This window comes from Folsomia candida, unplaced genomic scaffold, assembly GCF_002217175.1.
Source record: "Folsomia candida strain VU population unplaced genomic scaffold, ASM221717v1 Fcan01_Sc002, whole genome shotgun sequence".
Taxonomy (NCBI): Eukaryota; Metazoa; Arthropoda; class Collembola; order Entomobryomorpha; family Isotomidae; genus Folsomia; species Folsomia candida.
Genome location: NW_019091194.1, coordinates 15,693,086 through 15,711,082, shown reverse-complemented (window position 1 = coordinate 15,711,082; position 17,997 = coordinate 15,693,086). Strand labels below are relative to the sequence as shown.

Here is a 17,997-nt window from a genome sequence, read left to right as displayed (position 1 = left end):
AAGTTTATATGTACATATGTATATATTTGTGTTATAGGACATCTAAATAAATTGGCATCGTCATTTCGTTTCATTTATATCATTTCTTCAGCGTATTTAACGATAATCTTGCAATGTAAATTTGTTTAGTTTGTGCCATATCAGAGATTCACATCACGTCAATAATAAAATAACCAATCGATTAAATTTTGCACCAAAAAAATGATCCCAGTTGCAACGGTCCCCAGTCGATGAGAATATCTTTTTATTGGTAGGCTTCATAATCCATCCACTTCTTTCGAAACTGTCAGTCGGTTTTTCCTCTCTACTCGGCCGCCTTCAGGCATACGTTCATCCGCGCTGATAGCCGCAATTACTCATAAATTACACATTTGATGGAACTGGCACCGTCTGACTGGGACAGGATGAGGTTATCATTCACTCCGCAAAAGTGCAAGGGTCAAAGTCTTTGCAGCAGGCAAGTCCATAACGGATGCGGATGGTGAGTAGGATGTAGCTCAATGAACATGCAAAGTGAGCGATGCCGCATATAACAAACCATCCCAACTATTTTAACCACAAAATGTCTCTTGTTCCTGACACGAGCACTTATTTGTACCATTCGTCTGTCCAGCAGAAATGCATCCACGTACTGCAAACGACTGTAATCTGATCTCCCACAAACTGTGAAGCTTTCTCTTTGCTGGGTTGTCACCTAATTTAGCATGCTAGTGATCCCAAAGTGTCATTAACAGCTCACTCCACCACCACCACTCATCACGATCTTTTGCTTTCACCTGCACACATCCTCCTTCTCCCATGTGCTCACCATCTCCCAATTAACGTGGGGAGTAAACTTTTCACATTAGTGTGTAAGTCAATGGGCACTGCACGTACATGCACGAGGCAAGGTTACCGAGTCTGCATTTTCATTAAATGCACCCACTATGATTTACATAAATGCATTTATAACATATACACTTTTTACGAGGAGTTGTCCCTCCGTTTGATGTATGTCAAAGTTGAAAATAATTTTGGTAGCATTAAGTAAATTTTACACATTATTTACATAGTTTTAGTTATAAACATCTAAATGTATAATCTGCACCAGTCTTTCAGTTGCACACATCTACGTTAATTTATTTATAAAAATTGATCAAGTGGGCAAAAAACGTAGCACTTCTGAAAACATGAAACTTGGAGTAAACTTCTTTTCGTAGATCCTTATAAAGTTTAGTTGAAGTACTTTCTCTCATATACAAATCGTAGACGAGGGTGTGGTTAATCTTGTGGTGTATAATTTTGAGTTAACCAATTTTAAGTCTACCACGGGCGAATTAATATAGCGTAAATTCAAAGCATTTCATGCTCCCATCATCAAGATACATATGTACATTTCTTGGTTTCTTCGTCGAGCTCGACTCCATTTCTAGCGCAACCAGTAGCATCACGTTGCTTGAAAGCTACGAAGTGTTTTCACCGGACTATACACGAGTAGCTTCAGAATACTTATTGTTAGACACTGCCACGAGTGGCCAAATTAAATAGAGATCCCTGGAAATTGTACATTTTGAATTGGTTTCGTCGTCCATATTTATTTACTCCTTGGAATGAGCCAAACCAGCACATACACACCTACACAACAGTACCAAGTAAATACATATCTGCCCATATTGCACGTGTTACACTGCCCGTCTTGTTGTGCCCACGTGATAAACGTTTGAAACCACAAAGACATGACGGATGTGGTGAGATTCAGGTTGCTCTCCAGTGATCGCTTCAGACTCGGAGTGAAAGTGGTATTCATTGGTGAGCAACCACATTTCTAGATGGGTAACTGCAGCCTATGATTGCCTAGAAGAAAATACATGGTTAATGGAAAGGAGAAAACCTAAAGTAAAGGATTGAGTGGAATCGACGAATTGAAAATCACGTAGGCTGGCAGAAGCAAGCATTAGGCTAAAATTAGGAAAATGTGGATAGCTTGGTTAGTGCAGTCGTACCGCAGCCGCGTCGGTGGCTTCAAACTCCTTGGCTGAAAACAAGTTTGAATTTCTTTTTGTTACAGGATCTGAGCTTAGTGTTAAATTATATATTTCATCTGTGTTTCGTGGTGGATCGACGAGTACTGGCAGCGATTCCCTTTATGATACCAATTGGAATTGACATGGCTGCTTCGATGGTGAATATATACGTAGCTTTTGGAGAGAAAAGGTTCCAGCTAGTTTTGCTGTTTGGGATGCATGGTGGTGTGGTTCTCTGACCCTTTTAACTAATCAATTTGTTAGGAATACTGCTTTCACTACTTTGCCCACTAATTTTCTCCAACAAAGAAAAGGGGCAACAACTTACTCTTCATTTCGAATTCCGAATTTTGTAGCAAGGGGGAGAGAAAGCAAATTTAAGGCATTCACTATTGGGAGTGGCATAGAGTGGTGCATATGTATGTACATATGGCAGGGATTGGTTATTCGAGAAAATAGTAGACGGGCTCGTTATCTAGAAATATAGTATTTTTAAGGGGCGGAGGATCTGCTTATTGTCGTCAATATGTACGTCGTATGGAAACAGCTCGTAGTCTGGAAAAGTGATACATATGCCAAGCAAAATTGCATATAGCTCGAGAATTTGCAAATCAAAGCAAACACGAGTGGAATTTTGTAGGTGAATTATTTCGAGAATAATAATTAACAACACTTAACAAGATTCCATCCAAGATGCTAAAAAACTATCATGAAGCTGGTCCGACTCGTTCCATCCAAATTCCTTTTCTGGTGAAAGTTTCCATTCCGAGAAGAACTCCTTTGTCATGCCATACTTCAACCGAAATGTGCCACAACAAATAAGAAACCCAAATGAAGTGGGGCATTCAGCAGTCAGTCACTGGTGTTGGGGATTTATTTGTTTTGTGAAAGTTACAAAGGCAAAGATTTCTGTTTCTGCATTTGCCAACCAGCATGGCTACGCTTTCTTCTGGCTCATGTCAGTCAGGAGGATGGGAATGGAAAGGAGGCAATGAGGCTGGGACCACCAGAAGTGGCATGTTTTCCGTGAAATTGGGGAGAAGTCGCAAATGGAGAAAGTCGGGATAACTGTGTCTGTCGAAAGAGGAAGGAAGTGAAAGTTGCGTTTTAGAGACCAAGGATAAATGACCAAGTGACTGATGAGTTGGATGGATGGAAATCCATGCAAAATAAAATCGGTCCTAGGATAAATTAGGGACATCACACTCAGAACCAGCAGCAGCAGCAGTGTACAAATAGTCCTCCTATGTATAACTGCTACTGCTTTCCCGTTACTGCAAATAGCGACTATTTCCTAAATGAGCTTCCATTATCTTGCACACCCACCCACCCATCCGCCAACCAACTAACTAGATCGTCTGCCTGGGCTCATCCAAGTCACCAAGAAAGAAATACACCAACCCACCAACTAGTTGTACAATGGAGGAACATCGTCCAGTGATGCTGCTCAAGATGAACTAATATATGACTCTACAAACTGCCACCAAGGATGAAAACTCTCACCCACAAATTGTAACTTTTTACAGTTTTTCATTGTACTGGATTTCAACAGAGTTTCTCTCTAGCCTAACAATGCTGGTACTTTGTTCAGTGTCGTACGTACATAGGAGATGTGAGGAGCTGCTGAAGTACAGCGTGCGAGATCCTGCACGAGATAATCCCACACTTGGCTTATCTTTGGCCGTTCATAATAGAATAATAGTTATTCGTCCTTCCAGAATTTCTAGTCAACTGTAGCCATTTTCTGCCATTTGAATTCTGCAAAAAAATCTTTGAGTTTGGCACAGATTCGAGGAACACACAACCGCGCGACTTTCTTTATAAGTTTTACATCCTTTACTGGGACGACAAGATTTCCTTGGGAAGAAAGAACAACTCGTCAGTATGTAATTGCATCCAATTTGTAATTTGCCTACCTCCATTCTTTCTTTTTTGTCTAGCTTTCCTCCCAACTGCCAGAGTCTTTTATCTCACACCCGTTTTGCTCAAAGTGTGAGGACGACTGACTCCTTTCTTTGATCTCAACGTGGTAGAATGTGCATACATATGTACATATCTATGCATACATGTATGTGTGTGCATATATTTAGTTTTAGCTTAGTGATATATGTGTGTATAAAGGTGGCTGGAGAAAATCAATGATTGTTTAACTAAAAGACATTTCCAGACTGATATGCCACATGGAGGTCAACCTGCACACTGTACCTCTAAACTTTGGTAATAAGCATACATATGTATGAATCAATTCATTTGTCTTGCAAATACTTAGCAGTCTAAAACATTTCTCTTCTTCTTGTCCCACAAATTTCCCTGGTTTGCCTGGTTAAATGAATCTAGAGACGGAGCTCTGCTCGAGCCCATGCATGCATACACGTCAAAGATAGCGAGTACCATATGCAAAAGGAGACCAAGTGAGAGGGAACATTGTGTGGAGAAAGTATGGGTTCTTCTTTCTCGGGATGACGTTGAGGAATACATGGGAAGGGGGGCGAGATGGAGGCATAGGTTAAAGGACGACCCACTTGCCGTCATGATAAAAGACGAAATAATCCAAGTGAAAGAACCCGATTGGGAGTGTGAAGGTGTGGGAACATAAATCAATCCACGAGTGAAACAGGACTCATTCGTCTCCTTCAAACCACACCAAACACCAGCCCAGTCGCCAATCGGGAGTGACAAAGCAAACCCCCAGCAGCACCACCACCCCGTCTCGTCTCTTTTCCTCTCTAAACTTTTCAACTTTCTCTCCAGCTCAACTTCTTTGTTGGAAACAAGCACATTTTGACACCCGCCATAGCTTAGCTCCCTTTGATTGCAAAAATCAAAAGTTGGAATACATTCGTAATGGATTTTGCATAAATAACAATGTCAATTTATCCAGGTCACGTTTTAATATTAATGTTAACGCAGACAGCTACATTTAATTTGAATAAAAGTTTAATTAAAGTTACTGCTGTGGGAGCAATAACCGAGGAATGCCAAGTAATTCCTGAGATACATAAAGTTAAGAACACCTGCTATTAATATTGGGAAAAGGAAATTAATGCTACACGCCAATAATTACGAATGGCTGGATTGACTTTACGTAAGATTTTGCCAGAGGCTTTCGTGCTATGCACGAGTCGTGATACTCAAAATCCCGAGACGATGCAATTCCTGATTTGAATGACGTCTCCAGCGGTTCTAAGCGTTGAATTATGTAAAAAAAGATTGTCCCACATCCATTACAGCGTTACTGCATAAATACATTGACTCGATGCAAATTTATCGTTCAGAGAGCCCATTCTTGAAAAAAACAATGTTTATTTTAAACAAATTCATTTAAACTTCGTCGCGTCATTCATGAAATGTTTTGTAATGTGAAAACGATGATTCTGTCCTCATGTCACATACGATCAGGCACGCACTGCTGACTTTATTCGGAAATTTATCTTCTGCGTGATGCATGTCATAACAGTGTAAGTGCGGTGTTATGTGATCTAATTCTTCTCAAGCCGGCATTAGGTTAGCATAGTGAGGAGAGTAAACCAAAGAAGAGTCAGTGGAACGAATGGGCTTCCCCTCCATTCTTTGGGAATTCAAAGTCAATGCATTGGAACTTATGTTTATTGCAACTCTTTCCGCAGTACAGATTGAATGTTATTTCCCAAAGGACGTCATTTGAGCAATGCCAACATCTCCTTTGGAGCATCCGCTTAAATAAAAATCTTCACTGAATCGCCATGATCCAACTTTATAGGCGAAATGTATTCGCAAGGGGTGAAAGTAGATGCGGAAAAGGACAAAAATATTCGAGTCACGGCAAATGACACATTTTTCTGGATTTCTTTTGCGAATCTTCATCGATGCTCCGTGTCTGATAGATCAAATTGCTAACGATCGTCTAGCTCCAGCGGTTTTAAGTTATGTTATTTTAGTGTTATTTGTTATAAGTTGGATGAATTAAATTATCCTCGATTTCCACAACTATTGAATAAAGAGGATCACTGAGCCAAGACAAATTTTTGGCCCAACCATGATGACGCTGCTTGCCGATGTCAGCAAGCATAAATGAGCCTTCTCTCTCTCCCTCTGCCTGTCTGTCTCAAATGCATTCAATAAGTTCTCATTTGGCCGATCTCACTCCTTTTTTAAGGGATAATTTATTATCCTTCATCCTCAGTGGAGGAGATTTAATGGTCACCCTGTGGTCATATCCATCGAATGATTGAATAGCTAAATAAAGACTGGATATCAGCACGGAAGATCTCGCATTGTACATTAGATCCATTCATTCAGCTTTTTTCTTACTTTGACGATCGACAAATGGCCACAAATGTGAATTAAGATATGCTACTTTTAATGCTAGAATCAAGCAAAATTGGTAGGATGACAAGTTCCAAGAAGTGGACATTGAATTTTACACTATTCATTTAGATAAATTCTTAACAAAGATTGCAATGTTTTCTCAAATTAAACGCTTCTCATACAGCTTGATCTAGTCCGAGCCAGGGTTTGCTCACATTTAGTTGATTTAGTTACGCGATTATTTTGTCTCAAATTCAAACTAAAATATTTCGCAAAGCTATATATATTTAGGCTTTCTCTGAAAATCGAGTTTGCGTACAGGTCTTGCTTATTCGATGCAATGACCTGAATGATCCATGAGGTAATAATTTACGGATTTATTAGACGATATTTTTATTACGAGGAATGTGTGAAAGGAGAAGGATAAAATCTATTCCAGGTCCAGCCAGTGAATATACGCATGCAAGTAAGTGTATCAATGGATTAGGGATCAATTGGGTGAATGTCAAAGAGCGCCGGACTTGGGCATAAATAACTCTGGCCGGGTTCTCAAAGTACTTGAATCCTTGGTGAATAGACGAAGAATGGAAGAATTGACCAGCCAGATTATTCTCACACACTTGTCGTTAGGACCTGATTTAGTTGGATTCAGAAATCAGCGAGATTCCCTTCGACCCTTTTCTTCTCTTTCCTCGAGTTTCGAGTAAATTGAGATGGTCAAGTCGCGGTAGGAATGTGCCAAAGTCATAAGTTCTTTCTCACGTATCACCGAATTTTACCATGATGGAAAAATCGATACAAAAAGTGCACTTGGTGTGTCTTTGAAGAGTGGGACGAAAGAAAGTCCTCCACTTTCCGATACGAACAATGTTCACCCATATTTATTTGGGAGAGGGTGACTTGAAAAGGTCCCCACTTGATGGAGTGGGTTGATCTTTTTATTCTTCCTATCTTTGGAATCTGTAGATCCACTTGGAGCCCAAAAGCGCTGAATTCTGGGGGATTTATTATATTCTCTGGAGATGAAGAGGCAATAGGCGAGACAAGGTGATGAAATGCTGAATGTTGGATGGCTGTGTTTACTCTTTCTCTCTCTCGACCAATTTCTCCTTCATACTTGGTCTGCCTAAAAGTTTTGCACGGGTGCTATTTTGATGATGGAGGAGAAGAATGGATTCTGAAATGAAGAAACTTTGCACCGGGACTCATTTACAAGATGAATATAAGATTCACTCCAAGTAATCAGGGCAAGAATCTTGTGCTGCACTCTGCACGCTCATTTTCTAGCACTCTTGGTCCAACCCCATGAGATAATAATAGCAATTCTAATTTCAGTGTCGAAATCAAGCGAATTTATTAACGTTTGCAAAATTTTCAAAAGTTTACCTGCATCTCGTAAACGGTTGAGTTTGCATTAGAAAATTTATCTAGCAAACTTTGTTCCATCTAAATATGCACTGAACCCACGTGCATATGCATATCAATACGACGCGATTGGTAATAATATTTCCCACTTCTTTCTTCGTTCAATAACTGGGTAAGATGCCATCACATTTTTGTACGTGATGACCAGAGAAGGGCAAAGTGCACATTTACGTATAAAAAAAATAAAGTATTGCCGCTGGGAACAGTAAACGGATGGATTATGACGGCCTATTTTTCAACGTGAAATGAGGTTGTTTAAATGAAAGTGTTATGTCGGTCCCCACTGTCACTTTTGGCGAGAAAGGATTGAGACTCCATTTGCTTGGTCCTGAAGCTGGTATGTAGTAGTACATAAGGCCAGCGAGTTAATGCACATGCAGCCTCTCGTCCCGAGTTTCCCGGCCGTTTAAGATGGCACTTGAGGATAGCTTTTTCGGATAGATTGGATATAAATACGTACCCCAGAAATGAGTCGCTTTTTAACCTCCCCTCGACAACAAGATCGATGGAGTGCAGCGGTAAGCTCGGGATAATCCACTTTCCCTTTATTAGCGATGAAATAAAAATAGGCTGTTTTGGAGAAAGCAGGAAACGGTGTGTTTGTATTGTGTACACGAGTGAGGAGGAGGAGAAAGTCGTGAGATTATTCCTTCACGACTGCAAGGATGAGCCTGGACGTAAACAATCCAGAGCTGGCCTTTATGAAACCAATTAACTTTTTTTGGGATACTAGGTAAACTAAATCTCGCCAGTTTTCCTACGTATTGTTTGTTCTGTTTGCTGCTTCTGCTGCTGCTGCCAACCCATTTGTGTCCATACGTGCTGATTTGTTTCATCCATTACTTGAGGAAGTGGAGCATTAAGTTTTGTTCGTAATAATGACTGGTGAGCGAGCACAGCAGCATTTGTTGCCATCAGTCATTGTTAGAGAGCGATTAAGAGAGTTGATGGAAGGATGAAGAGAAACTGACTTGACCATTCACGACACCATGTAAACACACCAAACGATGGGTGGCTAAACAGTAAATTATTTATGAAATCTCGACTGTGTGTGATAACCCAAAAGCCGCCACGCCCCTTCTCTTCACATTTCGTTCAAAACTGTTCATGTTTTCTTAGCATTTTCGCCATGGTTCAAAATCTTACAATTAGTTTTCCAAGTGGAGCGGATATCAAAACACGAGTTGTAGTTGAAGGAATGCTGGGTTTACTTTACGATTCACTTCCGCACCGCAAACGATGCCTAGAATACATACAATGTATGTAGTTGGGCTCACGATCAGTCAACACACGGCGTGTGCAGTACACCAGCCTTCGTGGAACATTTTCTACGCCTTGTTCTCGAATTCGAAACTACACACATATTGCAGAATGGAGGAGTGGGGTGACTTTCAGCATTATAATTTGAAATCATTGGTTTAGGTTTGACGATGAAAGTGAGCTGGTCGGGTGCGATACTGGTTGAGCATGGCATTGGATTGCCGAGTGTCAATGTTGCTTGATGTGGATACGGAAATTCATAGAAAAACACTACACGGAAGACCGTAGTAAAAGTTGTGTAAAGACTACTGATGGAGCCATTAGCACAACTTAGGCCTGCTTTCCCATTTCCATTCGCATGCGAGGAGAGTGAGCAACTGGAACATGTTGAATGGATACTTTCTCCTGCGGAATTTCATTCCGAGCATTCCACAAATGTGCATGAATTTTATACTCGAGTTGATGCATTACATATCAAATCGAGGCGAGGAGACGGCTTCAAAATGTGCAGAAGGCAATTTGATTTCGATTCTTCACCACGAGGAAGTTGAAGTTAAAACTATTTCTACGCGAGATCGTATTTATCCGGTTGACCAACAAATTAACTGATGATTGGCGTTTTTGCGCCGGTTTTTGAGTTGCTTGCTCTGATTTTGTCTGGGAATGTGACAGATAAAAGTATTTTAAAAATGGGCAGTAACATGTCTAAAGTCTCAAAACTGGGAAATAAATAAGGAATATTTGGTTGGCTGCCTTTTGGAAAACCGTTAAGAAGAAAAAGGGTATTTAAATGGCTAAGGAATGTGTTTTGGTGGTGGTTTCTCGTCTCGTCGTCGGTGCCCTAACCAACTCTCCATTAAAATTAGTTTGGTGTGTAGCTCTTGTGTGTGTGGCGTTGGGCTTTTGCTGAAAATCATCTAATATTCTATTCCATCCCAAGACTCGAAATCTACTTCACTCCAATTTAGTTCTTGATGAGTGTTTGCATTACGTCGACGAGGCTTGGCTTGCATCCTCCCTCCCCGAGATGCACAGGCATATGACTTCACCTCGAAAACTGTGCACATCTTTTGGAATGTAATTTCACATAATAGTATTGCGCCTCTAGTTTCAGACACATTTTCAGTGCTCCAAGTCTGGCTTCGGCAAAGAACGTGTTGGAATTTTAACAGGGTTTTAAGCGAACGGCTTCACTATATGTGTACTACTTAGATTTTCCATGTGAAGCAAATGTCTACAAGTAATAATGCGCACATGCACGTTACTGAGCGAGGAATTGAGGTTGTGTGTGTGGGATGGAAAATAGTCGTTCATTCATTCATGTGAGTGTATAATGGGTTTTTGGATTTATTCGGATTTTGGAGAAAGTCATGCCCGCGGCTGCATACCCATGGCAATCGGTCGCCAGGTCGGGAGCTGGAATCTGCAAGAATGTGATTCCTAGAAAAGGTTGGTGGATATTATAAATAATTTTTGAAACTCGTCCGATTCCTAGCTCGCTTATTAGCATGGATGCATCATCAATTACATTACATTTTGAATGCTCACTCGAACGCAGCTCGTCAAAATTATAGACATTGAAACGAATTGCACTCTTGCCTTATGCAAAATCCTAATTTTTCGTTGTTCTATGTACGTCAAAACATTTTTAACTGAATAGAATTAATTGAGTTTTTATTAACCAGACCCCCTTCTCCGGCAATAATAAACATAGAGTTACAACATAAAATAATAATGAATGTACCTATTTACACGTTGGAGCTTACCAAATGTCTGTGGGGAAAGTTGAGGAAAGTAAAAATTAATTGAGCGAGCGTAGAGCATTCCAGAAATGGGAGTCTCAAATTTTTAGTTAGCTACATACGTAATATTACGCCATTAACTTGCAATCGGCAGTTTTTTGTAGAAAAAAGTTTCAAAAGCAATAACAATCGACTAATGACAGAATTGTTCCGAAAATATGAAATGTCACTGTTCCAATTAAAAAGAATTAAATTATTTTGACATCTGAACAAAAGAAAGTTTTCAGGATGGAAAGAAAGGAAAGGAGGATGGAAATTGATTTCGCTTGTTTGTTCTAAAAAATGTGAAGCAAGGAAGTAAACAAGTTGTCTCTTTCTTCAGTCGGAGGAGACACTTCAATCATTGGGCACATCAACAGTTCCTTCTTCTTCATCTCCTTGTCGTTCCTCTCATACAATATTCAAAGACAATTTGAAGCAACATTTTTTGCAATATTTTTAGATGGATTAAATTGAAAAAAATGTGGGTCTTCAATTCCAAGATGAACACAACATCACGGTGACATCTGACTGGAATAATTCAATTTACAAATATTTCATTCATGTTATGATGGATTGTGAATTTTGGTGCAACTATTATTGACTGTCATAAGGGTACCTGTACTATGGACTAGTGTTTGGGACTATATTCAATGCCATCGGCGACTCACATATCAGTTTATTATGTATGCACATATGTATCCACATCCACTCCACAGTCCACACAATAACGACACATGTAGTCTATATGTATTATGTACAAATGTACATGTGTCAAAACTGTGTGAAGTTTCAAATAACAGGGTTTTCTGAATTAATCCACAAGTAAATTACATATTCACAATGAACGTCGGGTTTCTTGTGCCAAGTCACTTTTGTTGCTACAAATTGATTTTCTTTATGACGGATTGGGATTTTCTCAACTCTTGTCTCCTTTTCTTGTATGTTACGTTCGTAACCGCTTTCTTTTACATTCAGCAACACGCAAAACTCTCATCAGCACCCCTTGTTGCACAGTTTATCTGACAATACATATATTTCCCAGGACCTCACTGTCGTATGCAACGAGGAGCAGCAAGCAAACGTTGCAATATTCAAAGTTGAGTTGAAAAGAGCAGTCTCAAAAGCGCACTTTGGACACATGAGCAATTGAATTTGCCAGCGCTATTAATGAGAACAATCATTTCGTGGTATTCAAGAACCCATTCGGCGCTTACAATTGCACTAACCTCGCCATTTGAGTCTGCATAATAGAACATAAGTCACCCACAATTGGGACTTGAGAATTCTAAATAGAGTTGGGAGTCATCTGACATCATTACGCAATTTGTACATATGCACTTTGATTTAGACTAATGTTCAAATGCATCGTCAACATTGTTTTGACACTATTTTACTATGACTTTTATAGTGATTTAGGAGTGAGTAGTAAATTATGTATAAACATTATTTTGTTATAATGACCGCCACACGAATTTTGTGGCTGTTAAAATTTTTTACTACAGTATGCACATTTATTTGCGGATTATGTAATGCGAATAAAAATTGTAGCAATGAAATAATCATAGAAAGGTACGAGGCTAAGATTTTCCTCTCTACGTGCCGGTGTGCACTTGTGTAGCTTTTGAAGATGCTTGAAAACCAGTAAATCTGAACCTATGGCGTTCGTACATAATTAGGCGCAGCCTCAGAGTTCAACCACATATGGAAATTGATTGGGGAAAGGATTTTGGTGAAAGCCACAAAACCATGAGACTCATCGTGCAGTCCTTTATACAGATTTCGAGGTGAAGTGCGACTCTAAATTTATCGACAGCGAGGAAGAGTTTCTATTAAATTTGCGTCAGAAGCCATAGCGAAGGTTGGATCCCTTGAATATTTACTAAGCATCGTCAAGCTCATTATTTGAATAAATTGTATAAGAATATGGCTGTAGGTTGAGGAGGTGGTACATCTAATGAACAAGTTGAAACCCAAGGGTGGGTGGTTGAGGGACCGCCTGATAAATTCGAGTTGCTTACTTCAATCCGTTAATTTGATGCAGATGTAGACAACATTAAGTGGATTTTCTATTAGTGCGGTCTAATAACTTCTGCTCACTACGACGGAAGCTTGATCGCTAATCTCTGGCGGAATAAAGGAAACCGAACTAAATCCAAAGGTGTTTCTAGTTTTCGTGCAAATTTCCTTAGCTGCAGTTTGTGTACATAAGCACATCTACATAAATAAGTATGTACACATAAAGTGCATAGTAGAGTACCTGCTTAAATTACATAAAAATTCCACCTTTTCCCCAACTTGTAGATTTTGCAATGTGGACGAAATTTATTTTGGGCATCCTAATTTTTCTTTGAGACCTGTAATAATCTGTGTATTTAATTAAGTATAAATCCTTCCAGTCGGAGAAAAGTTTGTCCGTGCATAAAACTCTTATCGCGTTTCCTTTCATCCTTCAAGTCTAAAGATTCCTCAAAGTTTTGTATCCGGCCATTGATTTGCCTATAGAACAAAACAACCAACAAGGAGAGTAATTGGAGTACACATAACCTCCAAATGCCAAAGTTAGTCGACACACAAGTACACACAAGTAAGTAGCATGGTTGAAGGGAAAAAAGTTTGCTTGCTGGCTCCAAGCGGTTGGATTGGTCTGTGCACTTTATCATGAAATTTGTGGATAAAGAAATCAAGGAGGGCTAAGTAACGGATTGCATATCCATCCTTGTGTACACACACCGAGGAGCGGAGACAGATGACGGTGTGTAAGTATATGTATGCTCATTGAGGGGAAAGCAGTCGTGGAGAACAAGCGACCTGGCTTAATGCGTTTATCTTTCGGTGTGTGTGTCTCTGTGAGCACCCACCGATCGGATTTGATACTTTTCCTTCTTCTCCTTCTGCTTGTACTTTCCACCAGCTCGATTGGCCAAACTATCAAGAAAAGAGGCCAGACAATATCCCTCTTTGTGTAGTCGTGTCCAAAGTTAACTCGAGCCAAGTGGTAGTGGACTGACTGGAAAAGTTGCCTATGGTCCAGTTTAGGCAGTCTGAGAAGTCTTTAGTCTAATGCCACTTTTCGTTCAGAATGGAGAATCACGAGAGAAAAAAAGCGAGACAAAAAGTCCAGCCGTTTTGGAAATGAGTGAAAGTACACGGCCCAAGTGGACATAACCTTTCTTTCTGACCAGTAGAGCAATGAAAATGGCAAATGTTCATTTATCAGCCAAGGTGGATGGGTGGATAGTGTATCATCATATTGCTCCTCTGCGGATAGACACGCTTTGGGCTTATCCGAACCCTTTTTTCGCACAAGACATGAAAGTGGCAATTTATTATTAACTCTGATATATTTCGAGTACAAATGGATACTGTCCACATTATCACAAGTATTTATTTATTCATTATTGGCTAAGAGGCCGAAATCTCGTTGCATTCGTGGTTGACGACGAGGATCACTTGCTCAGCGTAATAATCCTGTTCTGGTGCTACATCGAGAAATGATTCGAATTTAGCTTCCACCACATCCACCCACCCACCTCGCCTTTCTTTTGAACTTTCCTTTGATGTGGTGATCCCGTAAATTGTAAGCAAGTTCAAGTTGTACATATGAAGATATTGTTGAGGGTACGTACGCGATGAGAAAGTAAAGAGAAAGTAATGGATATCCAGCAATCGGAATGGGTGAGACTGCCACAAAGTAACAACCGGGTTGATTTTCCAGTTCGAATGGGAAACTTGGAAAAGGCGGACTTGAGAATGGGACGTTTCAAGAAAACATTTCCTTTTCTCCATTGTCTGTCACATGTACGGTAATCATTGGGATGCTGCAGAAAACGTGTTGTCAAATGTAAAGTGCTGCTGCTGCCTTCATTCAATTTATGTATTTCGTATATACAACATATACTTACACAAAGCAAACATGTCATCAGTTTGGTTTGACAGGAAAATGTCAAAATTCTGAAATGCTGTGGTGCAAGGGGGCGTGCTCTTGAATGCCAAGTGGTCTTCCTACCACCACAACATTGTTTGTTGAGCAATGTTCATTTTCAATCATTGGGAATAAACTTTCCCTTGGGCATTTTAAGTTGCAGATGCGATGCTTATTTACGAAGATGTAAAATGGTTCAAAAAAGATAGGATTGAGAGTGATGGCAGCATTTCAATGTTCCATGAGGTCCTCTTTCCCATTGTTCTTTTTCCTCACTTTTTTTACACTTTGTTCAAGAATTTAGTTTTGGCCAAGGAACTGGAACAGGGGAGCGTGGAATAAATCCTCCATATGAAGCCAACTTCTGGCAAAAGTCGAAAAGAATAAGATACGAATCAGCGGAATCAGATATGCTGTGAAGAATAATACCAAGGTTTGCGCAAAAGTTGGTGGCAAGTATCCGCCACCAACCGCTTAGTACTTTGCAAAGTACAAAGTTGTATCGTCAGTCCTTCCTTCGTTTTCTACCCCCATATCATCGCATCATGTCGATAGATTAGTTTGGTTTATGCTGTCAACTCGAGTTGTTGATGTCTCTGTGTGCATGTTGCTTTAGGAAGAGTTTCTTCATAACTTAAACAGCAGTGGAGCTTTATCGGATGGATGATGTTGCCCGTATGTGGGCGACCAGCATAGAAGTTTGTATTTAGAAGATGTGGCAGTAGTAGAGTACCGAATTGCTACTCCTTTGACTTCTTGTCTCGTTGACTTGAAAAGTATTTCGAAAGTAGTTTAATAGCACTTGTGCAAGTCTCGACTTTGATAAAACTACGCTTGTAATTTCCCCCAAAAACGAGGTCATAATGCATTCTTTACTCTGCTTCTGAATTCATCGACCACGATGCAAGCAGAAGTAAAAGAACATCACATTTTTGGACTTTGTAATCTTCTGCAGTGCCCCCACCACCAACACCACTTGAAAATCTAACCAGCACGCTTCTACTACAAACCCTTTTTGAGATATCAATATATAGATACGTCGTAACCGAATATATGTTTGTGTAATATTATCTTCCCCTATATAATATCTTCTCGTGGTGTTGGCGATTCTGCAAAAAACTAAAACTACGAGTAAGGAATATGACAGGAATGCTATCATCTTTTATTTTTTGCACACATTGTCTCACAGTAGTTCAAAGTCGGACTTTCACTATGAGAGCGTTTTCCTAGGGCTTCTATCGAGCCACTTCTATCATTCTGGAGTAGTAGGATGGTATAAGTTCTTCTGGGAGCAGCATTTACTCCGATTTCCTTGGCTTTCATTTAGGGACAGCACACCCACCACAACTTGGCCTGGTTAAATTCCGGCAAAGTAGTTCGAAATGGAAAAGAGACATCAATTTTTTGATATAACTTCACTCCATGACCATAGCACTTCAGAGGCTCACAACTCACCAACAAGTACGACGACACAGTATCTGTCTCTCTGCCCCTACATCGTTCGTTTCCCTTTCACTTGTCCAATGCTCAGGACGAGGACGACGGAGAGGAGGAAGAAGAAGAATAAGAAACGTCTCACACACTGGTCCATCGGAACGACATGTAATGCGTTTGGCTGTTGTCTCCGCTTTTTCTTCATCTTCCTCCGTTGGACAGCCATTTCATTTTTTCTCTTGTTTGTCTTAACCCAAATCCGTGCACAATCGGTTCAATGCAGTTCCATCCACCCAGCGGAGAGACTTGTTTTACGCCATACATTTCCTGGTGATGCGGCCAGCCAGGAAGAGGACAGGAAGTCTTTCTTCTCCTTCTCTGCACTTGCACACACCAGCAGCAAACAGGGTGTTGCAGACTTGGACAGGCGGATGGACCAAGAGAAACATTATCCATTCAAGTCGAGATGATCTTCATGCAGTAAAAGTCGGGCCTCGCCTCGAAAAAGCAGTCACTGTGACATTACAACAATGCCAACTGGCTCAAGTAGAAAGCGACACGGCGAGCATGAGAAGGACAAAGTCAGTTCTGGGTCCAAAAAACCTTCTTGTCTTCTTATTTCTTGGCTCAATTATATTCCTTGCTCAGCCTCAATGTCATTTCTTCTATTTATTTAAATGAATTCGTTCGTCCAAAAATTGCGAATTGTTGGAAATTTTGTACCCTTCGTAGTTTTTTTTGTGGGGGATGCATAGTTATTCTCTCTGCATCTGTCCGAGACCCAAAGGGACAGATATTTCCCAGTTCATGCGAGTTCTTCGTCCAGGAAATATCATCCGTTTGTTTTATGTAGAGTCAGACATTCACTTTCAGTCTATGTAGTGCGAGGTTATGTAACAATGTGTGTGTGTATGTGAGCGTGTGTACATGTATGTCAGACGTTAGCAAAGTGATTCGTCTCGCTTAGTTGTTGTTGCCTTCGTTGAGATGGAAGTCTGATGTAGAAGGACCACGGTTGTGGGTTTAAGGATCACTTCCTACAAAAAAACTTTCACTTTTGAGCGGATGACGAAAATAGGTAATAATTTTTCCTTAAAATTGTGTTGTACCTCACTGTAAGCAAGCTGGTTTTTAGATGTCAGCGAAAACCCCTTGCATTTTAAGAGTTAAAATTTATGACGTAAATTGGAAAGAGAAAAAGTACTGTTATCGAAGAATTTTTAGGGGAAAGTGGTTCAATTTCAAACTACATTCATTCAGTTTGACTGTGCTTGCTTCCAGCAGGAGCAGCTTCGGAGAGAAGAGGGAAGGACGACCGATATCCGGTTTGTGATGTGATGTTATGTCGGCTATTGGGTTAATACATTTGGGCTCTGAAAGAGTGGGAGGGAGAGAGAAAGAGGAAGCTTTGAGCATATATCACATCCTGTGGTAGTTTCGCCAACAGAGTCGTAAATTAACCTTAATGTAATGCTTGAGAATGTTCCTTATGCAATATACATTTTTCTCAGCGCCTCCGCAACTTTCATTTTCAACAAAACTACTTTTACCAACATCCATTACTTGATTTTCCTGATTTTTGATAACTTTCCACACAATTTTGATGACTCGCCGATTCAATACAATTACAAAATATGTGTATGTACATAGTAAGGATTTATAAATACATGAGTACTACACGATGGAATTCTGTTACTCGTGCATTACCAAACATCCGAAAAGCATCCGAAATATTGGCATTTCAGAAATGGTCAATTACTGCTTGTCAAGAACAAATCACAAAAATTACTTATAATTATAAAGCGTTTGTTATGAGCGAAAAATACATCTTCCACGTGTTTCCACTAGTGGTCGCAGAGAAGTTTCATTGTGGGTCGAGCAG

The 17,997-nt window shown here is 40.1% G+C and overlaps 1 protein-coding gene across 1 annotated transcript in view; it reads left to right on the top strand.

The window, feature by feature from the left end:
* The window catches only part of LOC110843505, a 93,225-nt gene that overhangs the window by 6,363 nt on the left and 68,865 nt on the right, over positions 1 to 17,997 (top strand). The window lies entirely within an intron of this gene.